At 44.5% G+C, this 13350-nt stretch overlaps 1 protein-coding gene across 9 annotated transcripts in view; it reads left to right on the forward strand.

Annotated features, from left to right (window-relative positions):
• Positions 1-13350, forward strand: part of XIRP2 (xin actin binding repeat containing 2) — a 219291-nt gene that overhangs the window by 152957 nt on the left and 52984 nt on the right. Inside the window, exon 2 of one of the 9 annotated variants that reach the window (XM_053264642.1) lies at positions 9497-9650. The exons of 6 other annotated variants lie outside the window; for them this stretch is intronic. The gene's annotated coding sequence lies outside the window, so the exon portion shown is untranslated. Of the gene's footprint in view, positions 1-9496; positions 9651-10029; positions 10158-11459; positions 11570-13350 lie in introns of those variants that run through there. 2 more of the 9 variants (XM_053264636.1, XM_053264649.1) reach the window with 2 other exon arrangements.

The raw sequence follows: 13350 nt of genomic DNA on the forward strand, positions 1-13350 counted from the left end.
CTGTTACCAGATTCTCCCTGAAAAAAAGTTTTAAAGCAAAAAGCAGCTGTCCTAGGCTTGAACATAGCTGCTCTGTGCAGTCTTGAGTGTAGGACTGGGGAGGATGTATCTGATGTTTAGTCCTCCCCGCTCCCCTATGCAAAATCAACCTCCATTTGCCCCCTCCCCACACCCTCCCCTCTCTCTCTGCAGTGTACAATAACCTAGTCTTCAAAATACCACAGTTTAGACTTTCTAAAAGAGATGCTGCAGGTGGTAGAACATGCCCAAAGAGAGTACATAAACAGTACTTTCTGCACTGCATTTATAAAATAAATAAATGATGTGCCTCTCAATCTTTTACTACATCTATGTGAGAAATGTCAGTGCACTTGAACTCTTCCAGTGCAGTTAAGGAACAGCTATCCATATGGCTGACAACAAAAGTTATGAAGCCATGAAGGGCAATTTTTTGTGTGTGTTCTTGTGTCTAAGTTCAAAAAGCAAACCCAGCAGCATATATTTCCCTGTTTCTCACAGTTTTCCAACATATAATTTTGGCCCCATACTGAGAATACCATTAGAGTAGTCACACTATTATATTTAACATGTTTTGTTTATCAAGAGTGCCAACTGAGGCTTCATTTGATTTATCACTGAGTCAATTTTAATCCAAGGCAAATTTTAGTAAGGCCTGTGAGTAAATTCCATAGGTTTTTGTTTCTGGTATTTTGTTTCTGGTGAGTTTCTGAATGTGGAATGAAAAAGAAAATATTAAAAATGGCCGTTCTTACTAACAATGAGTGATGACTTACATTTAAATAAACAAAAGCTTTCTTACACTTCTTTCAAAAACATAGGTTTTGTTAATATTCAAATTTAATAAATCAATGAAAAGTCGAATAATTAATCAACCTAAATTCTTCTGACAACTTTAATTACTAGTTCTAGAATTCAAGAGTTAGAATATAGGTGCAACATGTCTATTGCTGACAGCTTTGAATTACAGCATGGTAATTGTAAGGTTTAAGGTGATGCATTTTATTATCTACTTGCTTAGACTTTTAGTTAGTAGGATCCTTGTTTTTGGTTTCCAAATTCTAGATGCATTAGATCAGTGGTGCCCATAGGGCACAGCAGAGTGTCCACGAGGTGCTGTTTTGCAATCTAGGCCTACATTCAGCAGCAGCCCATGATATGTATTGCAGTACCCAACTACCACTGAATGGTGGCTGAGGAATGGGGGAAAGGGAACCGTAGGAAGACCCTGCTTTGTGCAGTGCGGGGTTTCATTTACCAACTGTATACCTGTATGGTGCTGTGTTTGCTTCTTCCCAACCACAGCCACAGGTAAGGGAATGGACCTCCTTTCCTGCTCGGTCACTGCTTATCACATGGTGGCGACTGAGCGCTATGTTCTGCCCCTGCCCCTGCACACAAATGCCCCTGAATGCAACACACACTGCTGCATAGGCGGCGGCTGTCTACATATGAAAAGCAGGCCTTTTGTGTTTAAATAAGCCAAACTTATTCACATCTCTGTTCTCAGTGTGGCCTCACACAATACAATATTCACGTGGTGCTTGTGGTTTTCACTTGGTACTGGAAAGGTGAAACTGCTATAATCAGCTGTCATGTGATCAGCCACCACTTATTATAGCCTCCTAACCAGGGGTGCTGAATAAAGCTGAGCTGACCACCTCAGACAGGAATGTTCCACAGGGCAGCAAGTATGGGCACCCAGCCGCATGGCACCATCGCATCTGCCTGCAGCCGGTCTGCAGTTGCTGCCTCTGCCCCTCTCTGCTGCCGTCACCCCTTTTCTTACTTCTTCCCGCATTCCTCTCCTTCCAGGGCATGCTTTGCCACATACCTTGCCCCAGACCTGCCCCCTGCTGCAGCACACTGACACCACCCCTCTTGCCTCTCGCCCTCCTCCCAGGCATGCCCTGCCTACCCACTGGTTTCTTGCTCACTAGCACTCTAGGAGCAGCAAGCGTACCGCTTTGCCACCACTGGGGTCCTTCACTGCCACCACACTGCTAGTCCAGAAGCCATTGCCATGACCCACAGCTGTCTCACTGCCATGGCACCCCAGCAGCACTGCACTTGGCCACTTCATCTCTGTGCTGGGGGGGGGCAGCAGCCAGAGAGCGAAGGCCGTGGGCAGGTGAGCCAGCCAGCTCCTCTCTGACAGAAGGCAATGTTTGTTGGAGCAACAGCACAGTGGTAAGAAGCCCGATGGGAGTGGGGTGAAGTGGAATGCAGATTGGTGCTCGGAGAGCAACCAACTGGCAGGTAGACAGAGCATACTGGGGGTGGGGGTGGGGGCACAAGAAGGGAGACAGGCAGGGTCAGTGCACTTCAGCACTGTGTGTGCAGGGTGTGGCAAGGCAGGGGTGGCCTCCTCAGGCAAGGTGAGGCAAGGTGGCAAAATTCACCTTGCCTCAGGCGGGGGCTTTTCTTGAGCAGCTGCTGCAGCACTAAGCACCACAGGCAATTATCTAATAATGGAAACTGACTATTACTACTACAAATATTTCTATACTGCAGTTCATCAAGAGTTCTCAATCAATAAGCCAGTCTTAGCTACCACCCCTCATATGTTGGCTTTTACTTTGAAAGTGTGAATTTAACTTGCTTGTCCTTAATGCTGGTTGGTTGGTGGTTAGCTGATGTTTCATATTTTCTGCACCTTTTTCTGTTGGGAGAAGATTCTACTAGTTTTTTTCAGTTCTTCTATAATTAAAATACTGAATTTAAGGGAAACCTGTAATCCTTCTCCAAATGGAAGAACTATATTAAGAATTCTAGACACCTATGCATTATATATTCACTGAATATTGAATGTTCTGTGCCATTTAAGGACGCCAGGCTTAGTCAAACTTAACACTGAAATGGGGCTAGTATTGCTTGAACAGGATCCCCGGAAGGACAGTGGATATTTGCCAGTGGCCTTTATACAAGCAACATTCAACATAGAGTTTAACGAGTGTCGGACTAAAATTGCCCACTACAAATCACTGAAAATCCACTGGCTTGTGCTAGGCATGCATGAAATGGCCGCTTGCTAATATAACTGGCTTTTCACATTTGTTCTGCCAAAACATAGATCTTCAAACATAACTTCATGTCTTTTGCATCCTTTGGAAAGCAATGCTGTTTTGTTAGGACATGCCTTGTTGCTCCTCAGATATATGTACTCACTATCCAAAATGACTTAGACATTTCAAGAAAATTACATTCCCCACTGACTTGCTAGTTGCTGTAGTACTTCTAGATATATGTCAGATCCTAGCACTTTGGCTAGTTAGCACCCTGGTGTGGAAACACCATTGTGAAAGGAACAACATTAGACTAGTCTAGGAGTAGGGCACAGAAAAACAAACATCTCAACTTTCCCTGACATTCCTGTAAAGAGAAACAATGTTGTGACTTTGATTCCTGAAGAGAAGTGAAAAGCAGGAAACAGCCTGAGAATTGGCAGCGAGAGGGGACAGGATTCTTGCAGATGTTATATCAGGTTATCCAGGTGTGGAGATTAGGAATGGCACAACTCACTTCCCAGGTAATTCATATGAAGCATTACGAAATTACTTTTGCATTGTATTTAGTAGGGCTCTGCAATGAAACAAGAAATGGAGGGTAGGAATAAATGGACAGTTTTCACAATAGAGGGAAATAAGAAGTGGGGTCCCCCAGGGATCTGTACTGGGACCATGCTCATTAATTTGTTCATAAATGATCTAGAAGTTGGGATAACCAGCAAAGTGGCCAGATTTGCAGATGACACTAAACTATTTAGGGTAGTGGAATCAAAAAGATTGTGAGGAGCTTCAAAAGGATCTCTCCAAACTGGGTGAGTGGGTGACAAAATGAATACAAATATGAAGAATATTTATCTACCACTTTTCAACAAAATGTTTCTAAAGCAGTTTACATAAATATAAATAGATAAATAAAAATGGCTCCCTGTCCCCAAAGGGCTCACAATCTAAAAAAGAAAAATATGGCAGACAGTGGCAACAGCCATTGGAAGGATGCTGTGCTGGCAGATGGATAGGGACAGTTGGTCTCTCCCTGCTAAATAAAGAGAATCACCACTTTTAACTGGTGCCTCTTTGCTCAATTAGTAGGGGATGACACATTGAACCACATGACAAATGCGGTTCAATGTAAGGAAGTGTAGAGTGATGCATATTGGGGTAAAAAACCCCAACTTCACATATACACTGATGGGATCTAAGCTGTCAGTAATTGACCAGGAGAGGGATCCTATGGTGGACAGCTTGTTGAAAGTGTTGACTCAGTGTTCAGCAGCTGTGGGGGAAAAGGCAAATTCCATGCTAGGAATCATTAAGAAAAGGTTTGAAAATAAAATGCTAATATTTTTTACATTATATTAAATTTAATATTAGAGATTGACTGCACCAAATCTATGGTACAGCCACATTTGGAGTACTGCATACAGTTCTGGTCACCATATCTTAAGAAAGACATTGTAGAACTGGAAAAGTTGCAAAAGAGGGCAACCAAGATGATCAGGGGCTTAGAGCACCTTCCTTATGAGGCAAGGCTACAGCATCTGATACCTGAGGCTTTTTAGTTTGGAAAAGAGGCAGCTATAGCAAGACATGATAGAGATGTATAAAACTATGCATGGAGTAGAGAGGGTGGATAGAGAAATTTGTTATCCCTCTCTCAGTGGGCCCAGAGACAAGATTTTAAAATGCCCCCCACCCCCCACTCAGCTCATGAAGTAAAGAAATCTTAAATGAGGCTGAATAATGGTAACAAAAAGCATAGCAAGTCATTTAATGGTACTAGAGAAAGACATGCTGTTCTGGTAGCTCTAGATCTTAACACATCAGTTTCGGAGGATGAATACAACTGAAGGAAGCCTGGGCAGGTGCATGGCTGGGGAAGTCAGTCATGTGACTTGCTTCTGCCCCCCCCCCAGCAGTGGGTGCCCAGATAACTGTCTCCCCTTGCCCTATTATAGTTACGCCCCTGCATCCCATGAAACTAAAGGCCAGGAAACTTAGGATTGATGGCAGGAAGTACTTTTTCACACAGCACATAATTAATCTTTGGAATTCTCTGTCGCGGGATGTGGTGATGACCACTAGCTTGGATGGTTTTAAAAGGGCCTTGGACAGATTCATGGAGGACAGGTCCATCAATGGGTACTAGTTGGTGGCTATAGGCCACCTCCAGCCTCAGAGGCAAGATGCCTCTAAATACCAGTTGCAGGGGAACAATGCCCTCACCTCTTGCCTGTGGGTTTCCCAGAGTTATCTGGTGGACCACTGAGTGAAACAGGATGCTGGACCTGATAGCCATGGGCCTGATCCAGCAGGGCTATTCCTATGTTCTTAATGCTTCAGAAGCAAAACTGGATCTGAATCAAAGTGGGCCAATTTGGATTTGCTTTAATTTGGACTTGAAATGGCAGCTCTCTGAATTGGGCTGAAGCAAATCTGCCTGAATCAGCCTGCTTCGATTCTGATTCAGCACTTCAGAAGTAGTTTTTAATATATTTAGGAAACCTCGATGTTTAAACCTGTCCATGCACACAACCTCCTGAACCTATTGAATTCTACAATTTCACAGACTTCATGCCCTCAAAAGGGTTACCATTCCTGCTAGCGATGTGCCCAAACTGCAGTTTGAAGCAATTCAATTCAATTTCTTTATTACGATCACAGACCAGCACAGTTTATAAACAGAAGTCCAACAAAAACCTATATAACCTACAGATTTATAATACAGTGGTTAAGCACATACTTAAGCATACAGATCAGTTAACAATGATTCTTAATGAACTCCTGGCAGATTTTACTGGCTATCAAACAGAACTTAGCCACATAATAGGATCTCAGGTTATTCTGGTCATTTAAAATATAATCAAGATAAAAAGAGTCTGTACAACCTAGATGGCAATTAATAAAAGGGGTTATATGTATGCTCCATATATCTTCGTAAAATTGGCAGTGGAGGAGCACATGAGCTGTTGTTTCAATATCACCCGATTTGCAGACACAGATACATTCTTTGTAGGGGATATTTTGATTTCTCCCTTCCAGGACTGCTGATTGCAAGGCATTGCATTACTCCTTTGTCAGAGCTCTGTGTTATTTTGGCACAATTATCTGGTTTAGGTATCCGGCAAGGTTGAAACCCAGAATTTGGTTGTCCAAATAGACACCAACAGGAATGAGCCCTGATCAATTTGATGCTCCATATTGTATATTCTTTGTCTGAGTTTGACCCTGGCATTTTCATACCCCAGAGTTATTAATGCGAGAGGGGAGAAGCCATAGTGGTGCAGCCCTTCATCCAGCTCTCTTTTCCACCTGGAGTGATAGCTATCCTTTAACACAAGTGGAGTTGGCCTGCAGGATGGAAAACCAGCTTCAGCCAGAATTTGAAGATATTAATCCATGCTCTGGCCTCTACTTTAAGCAGTCCTGCTTCCAGACGAAAGACAGCAGGGTCCATAACAGAACAGCCAGCGCAGAAGCCAGTTTGCTCTTCAGCCAGAATATTTTCAGAATAAGTCCAGTTCAGTAAACGCTCATATAGGTGCCTTGCATACATCTTGCTCACCAGTTCAAAGCATGGTTCAAGCACGGCTCAGAAGTGGTGTGTGTGTGTGCATGTGTGTGAGTGTGTGTGGTGGGGGACTTTTAAGAAAAAGGAGGTCATCTACTTTCCAACACACACATACCCCATGCAGCTGCCTGCTGGCGCAGCACTCGGTCCAAATACCCCCCACACGGCGCCAGCACACATATGGCATCTGTGCATGCACCATTTGTGTGGTCAGCATGGCATTGCTGCATCCCGGTGCCACGCATGGGTATTTGGGCTGAATGCCATCCCAGCAGGAAGCTGTATGGGGCAGAAGAGAGCAGGTAAGGACCTGCTCTCCTCTTTCTTAAAGCTCCCATGTGCCACTTCTAAACTATGCTCAAACCGTGGTTCAGGCACATCCCTGATCCCTACAACTTTCATCCTATACTGACAAGAAATGAAAAGGTTATAAGCATTTTAATGATTCTTGTTATTGTCCAAAGCATTGTTGTCTCTGAATTGAAGTGATAACCTTGTGAACCAGGCTGAATTGAGCCTGATGTGCAGTTGAAGTAGTGAATTGAATCACATACCCCTCTGAATTTCCAGGACAGACCTAATATTTTGCTGTTGATAAGACAGCAGCTGTGATATAGCCGCTGATATGAACAGTGTATGTAACATATGAGGAGAGACCTAATGTATATGACAGATCAAAGAAGAGAGTGCATGAAAGATGGTCTTGATGTGGAAGTTAGCATGATCTCGTTGCTCATATGTTGCACTGGCCACACAAGCCTCACAAGTGTTAAATATGCATATCAGAAGAAATGTAAAATTGCCATGGATCATAGAAAATGATCCTAAATTATATTTTAATAAAGAAGAACTATTTAAAACTTTTTTTTTTATTTTTGGTTTTATAATTACAACATTTTCATTATAAAAAGCTGACACGTTTTTGAGGCCATTTTGTGGGACATTTCCCCAGCTTTGGAAATATGGAGTTATGCATGAATATATTGCAGTCCAAAATATGTTTTTTTTAAAAATCTCACAAGGCACTCTACAGATATATTCCCTTGTATTTCTGGAAAATAAACTGCACAACTGAGATTTAATATGTGTGAGTTTATCCATTTTCCACAGTTTTAATATACAAAACTGCTAGAAGCAAATGTGAAGATTTATCAAGTTGGCACTAGAAGAGTAAAATTTATGTTTCACCTACCCACCCTTTAATAGTGTTAAACAACACAGCATTGTATAAGAAACAATTTCAATCAATATACGTAACAGGCAAACCACATATTACATACCAATACATATAATGAAGGCCCAGCAGCTGCTTTTTCTGATGAAAAGCTACTTAATCATTGTGATTGGAGAAAAGGTGGGTGGAGTTAGGGTGCTTAACTCCTTTTTCTTTTCTCTCCCCCTCCCCCCGCCTTTTATTTCAATAAGATTACAGCAGTGCATATGACATAATCAGGGGTAACAATTATATATGTGTGTAACTGAAAATTAAAATTAAAAGGGACTCTTAAACATAACTTTAACATAATAAAATAAAACCTAAGGGGGCAGGGAGAAAGAGGAGAGAGAGAAAAACACCTTCTTCTAAGGATCTATCGCTATCTCCCTTTCCCCCCGCCAAACATAAACAATTCATTAAAATTTGACCAAATTGCTGAAAATTCCTCTTCTGAAAATACCTTTCCATTGGAAAAAGATCAGTTCAGATGTTGACAAGGAACACATATCAGCTATGCAATTCAGGAGTAAATTTGTCATTCCAGTGTTGTAATATAATCCTTTTGGTGACCCCCAAAGCATGAAAAATCCACAAGTCTTGATGTAATGCTAGATTCCATATGCTGGGGATGTACTATAACAAAACATGAATGCCCATAACAAGCAATGATTGCTGCAAAGTCGTGTTACGGATTTCAATCCAAAATTGAACAATAACCAGAGAGGACCAGACCAAATGTGTAAAAATGTGCACATACAGATTACACCTCCAACATCTAGAATAACATCTGCAGCCATCCCTTATTAAACATGCTCTGAGGTGTCCAATAAACATGGGGAAAAACCATTTCTGCTTTATTAGTCAATTCTGAGATCTGAGGAGGCATTTTTCACTGCCTTTAAAGCTACCCGCCATTGGTTTAATAAAATAGGGTATTAAGAACATAAGAACAGCCCTGCTGGATCAGGCCCAAAGCCCATCTAGTCCAGCATCCTGATTCACACAGTGGCCCACCAGATGCAGCTGGAAGCCACAGGCAGGAGTTGAGGGCATGCCCTCTCTCCTGCTCTTACTCCTCTGCAACTGGTACTCAGAGGCATCCTGCCTTTCGGGCTGGAGGTGGCCTATAGCCCTCCAACTAGTAGCCGTTGATAGACCTCTCCTCCATGAAGTTATCCAAAACCCTCTTAAAGCCATCCAGGTTATTGGCTGTCACCACATCTTGTGGCAGAGAATTCCACAAGTTGATTATGCGTTGTGTGAAAAAGTACTTCTGTTTGCTGGTCCTAAATTTCCTGACAATCGATTTCATGGGATGACCCCTGGTTCTAGTGTTATGTGACAGGGAGAAGAATTTATCTCTATCCACTTTCTCCATACCATGCATGATTTTACAGACCTCTATCATGTCTCCCCGCAGTTGTCTTTTTTCTAAACTAAATAGCCCCAGGTCTTGTAGCCTTGCCTTATAAGAAAAGTCCTCTAGGCCCCTGATCATCTTGGTTGCCCTCTTCTGCACCTTTTCCAGTTCTGCAATGTCTTTTTTGAGATGTGGTGACAAGAATTGTATGCATTACTCCAAGTGTGGTCGCATCATAGTTTTGTATAAGGGCATTATAATATTAGCAGTTTTAGTTTCAGTCCCCTACCTAATGATCCCTAGCATGGAATTGGCCTTTTTCACAGTTGCCGCACATCGAGTCAACACTTTCAATAAGCTTTCAACCACAGCCTCAAGATCCCTCTCCTGGTCAGTCATTGACTGCTCAGATCCCATGAACAACATCGCTCCTGAGTTATTGCTGACATATATGGGATATATTTGACTAGCCAGCTTACAGTAAGTAGGGTCTGTTCTTACCTTCATTGGAATTGTGTGCTATCACCACTTGGCAATGACATGTGGCATGTTCACACAAATGGCCACCTCTTGGTGGCTTCACATCCTCAGTTGTTCTCCTTAGGCCCCCTATTGACATTTACTTCAGTAGTGTGAGAGCTGCTGCTGTGGTATGTCTCCTCCGTACCAGGGGCGTATCTAGGGCCACCGAAAACAAAATGGCCAAAATGCATGCTCAAATGGCCCCTGTGAGGCCCGAGGCCATGTCAGGCCTCGCAGAGGCCATTTGAGCATGTGCAGCAGCCATTTCATTTTCAGCAGCCATTTAAAAAATAAAATCTATATTATTATTTCTCCAAGACGGGCCATGCGTGCTGACGTGGTAGGAAGGAAGCGATTGGCTGTTCTCCAAGACGGGCCAGGCGTGGCGACGTGGTGGGAAGGAGGCGATTGGCTGAGTTTGCAAGCAGAAGAACCTGATTGGGCAGTGGGGATTCCATATGCAGAGTATGTAAGCAGAAGCACCTGATTGGGCAGTGGGGATTCCATATTCAGATAGGGAGAAGGAGCCTGTGAGAGCAGAAGCACCATGATGATTGGGCAGTGGGGATTCCCTATGCAGATAAGGAGGAGGGGCCTGTGATGGTTAAGGTCAGTTGGAATGCAGCTGTTACTGGTCAGAAGATGTTCTGGATATAAAAGGATAGCAGGCAGGGGTCTCCAAAAAGACAGGTCCTGAGGGAGGAAAGAGCCCCTTCAGGAGAAGGGGGATGCCGTTGTGTAAATGAAAAAAATCTGTTAACTCAGGGAGGGAGGAAGAAAAAACATGAAGGGAGGGGGAAGAAAGAGTGGAGAAGAGCGAGTGGAGGAGAGAGAAAGAGAAAAAGAAGGGAGGGGGAAGAGAGACAGAAGGAAGGGCAAGGGACGGGCCTGAGCCTGTCAGCAGCCTGACAGGGGAATGAGTGGCCATGGCGGCACTGGCAGCAAGGAAGGGCCCAGGCAACAACTGCTGCTGTTTGGGGCTACTGAGGCCATTGTAAGAGGGAGGCAGGCAGGCAAGGGATGAGCCTGGGCCTGTCAGCAGCCTGAGGGGAACGAGCGGCCATGGTGGTGGCAGCAGTGAAGAACTACCCGGTTAACCACTGCTGCTGCTCCTGAAGGGAGGAGCAGGAGCGGGGAGCGGGTGACGGTGAGGAGGTCTCTGGGGATAGGGGGCTGCAGCTTGGCCAATAGGCAGAAGCACTGCTGCAGCCATGACCAAGAAGGGTGAGGAGGATGGAAGCAACGGGGTGGAGGAGGAGCAGGAGTGCAGACCAAGTGAGGGTGGGAAGAACTCTGAGGTGAGGGGAGCAATCAAGTACTAACGCGCAGATGCTCTAGAGCGTGCAAGAGTTCCAGCATTGAAGTGAAGAGAAATAATGGCAGCAGTCAGGATGCAGAGGTGGAGGGCTGGCAGGCAAAGCCCCTCCGGCCAGAAGAGGTGGGTGGACGGCAGGCGAAGCCCCGCCAGCCAGGAAGAGAAGGTGGTGGCGGGGAGAAATGATGGCAGTGATAAGGAGGTGGGCAGACGGCGGGCAAAGCCCTACCAGCCGGGAGGAGAAGGTGGGAGGCGGTGATGGGATGGCCTGGCCCTGGCCTGCCCAATGGGGAGAGCTGCGGGAGGGAGCAAGCAAGCGAGCGGCAGGGGGGGAGAGCAAGCGAGCGCTGGGCGGAGAGCGAGCGAGCGGTGGGGGGAGAGCGAGCGAGTTGCAGGGGGAGAGCGAGCGAGCGGCGGGGGGGAGAACGAGCTGCGGGGGATTTAAATGGCCATCACACATGCTCAAATGGTTGCTGCGAGGCCCTAGAGGCCAGCGGCGCGAGGGCAAACCTTTAAAGACACCCCACCATGGCCTTTAGGAAGCCCCCCGAAGGGGCTACAGGTAATTTTTAAAAAAATTAATATAAGTCACTGTACACATATTCAGTTTGGCACTGTGTACAGAGAATCAGGGCTTGTGAATACTGAGCTAAAGCTTATGAACTAGAATTGTATTCATTTGCAAGAATTGTATTCATTTACAAGAATTGTATTCATTCTTGTGATAAGTGAGTTAAATGTGATGTCTTAATAGTATGGCTATTAATGGTGAGTTTGTCTTTGAATCAGTGTGAAATCCTTGGTATTAAGGCCCACTGGGAGTTTCTTGCTCTCTTTCTCTCATTTTAACTGTCTTTTTGAAATACTAGAATATATTCCAAGCAGTGACAGTTTACTCTGCATATCTTTTAATTATTTCCATAGTATCTGGGAAAAGTCAAATTCACCATTTATTTTTAAAACTATGTAATAGTGATGCTACAATGCATAGTAGAGAATTAGACAGGCACATCTGTTTAGTTTTCCAAGTACACCTCCACATAGTATTTGGGTATTTCATGAGCCCCAGCATACTGAAATTTGTAGTTTTCCAGCATTTTTTGGTCTGGCTACGTCCACTGCTAAATAGTTTTTGAAATATTAAAAGATTGACTTGAGCTTGACTTGTATTTTTGAGCTAATATTATGGTAAAGTTATCTGAAAGATGGGTGTCAGACGTCTGGATAGGGGGCGCAATTTTAGTGCTTGCCCTAGGCGCTATTTTCCCTAGATACACCTCTGCTCTGTACATCACACCAGTGACATCAAAAACTGTAGGTCACCAGAGGAATCCTGCAGTACATATCCTTCCTTGGACAGAGGTGCTCTGCTATTACCTCTGGAGCCATTTATGTGGGCTTTTACAGAGCCCAGAACTCTGAAAGTGGCCCAAGTTGCCTGGAGAGGACATACATGCAGCAGCAATTCTCACGCTGCTGAGATAATATTTGTCAGAAGGGTCCCTGTATCCATTCCAAAACTAGGAGAGAGCCAGCATGGTGTAGTGGTTAGAGTGCTGGACTAGGACCGGGGAGACCCGAGTTCAAATCCCCATTCAGCCATGAGACTAGCTGGGTGACTCTGGGCCAGTCACTTCTCTCTCAGCCTAACCTATTTCACAGGGTTGTTGCAAGGACAAACTCAAGTATGTAGTACACCACTCTGGGCTCCTTGGAGGAAGAGCATATATAAATGTAAATAAATAAATAGAAATAGTACAATCCCATACCAGGACATAAGGTCAGGGGTGGACAAAGGGTTGGACTTGAGAAGACCATTCAGTGAGGGTTTGTTTCTGTCTCAAATGAGGTTCTATATGCAGTCTCAGCAATGAGCGTCACACAGGAAAAATAAAGAAATCTTGTGTGCTGTGCAGCAAATTGAAGCTGTATCCTGGCCACTATCCTGGATAATGAGAGAGTTTTGGTTGGTATGCCCAGTTATGAGAAAGAAAAAGCCCTGTTTCTGGGTTGGAAGCTGTTGGGAGCTTTCCCTTAGACCAGGGCTGCTCAACTTCGGCCCTCCTGTAGATGTTGGCCTGCAGTTCCCATAATCCCTGGCTATTGGCCACTGCGACTGGGGATAATGGGAGTTGTAGCCCAAAAACAGCTAGAGGGGAGGCTAGGTTGAGCAGGCCTACCTTAATGAGTCTGGAACTCCCTTGCCATGGACAGCCCCTAAGGGAAGAGGAGTCTCGACTTCCGGCCCTGCTGTGGAGAAGAAAAGGCTATGGATGCATTTCTTCAATTGCATACGGCGGGAAGGCAACCTTGGCTCTCCAGCTGTAATCTACAACTCCCATA

Source organism: Hemicordylus capensis, chromosome 1 (genome assembly GCF_027244095.1).
Source record: "Hemicordylus capensis ecotype Gifberg chromosome 1, rHemCap1.1.pri, whole genome shotgun sequence".
NCBI classification, from domain to species: Eukaryota; Metazoa; Chordata; class Lepidosauria; order Squamata; family Cordylidae; genus Hemicordylus; species Hemicordylus capensis.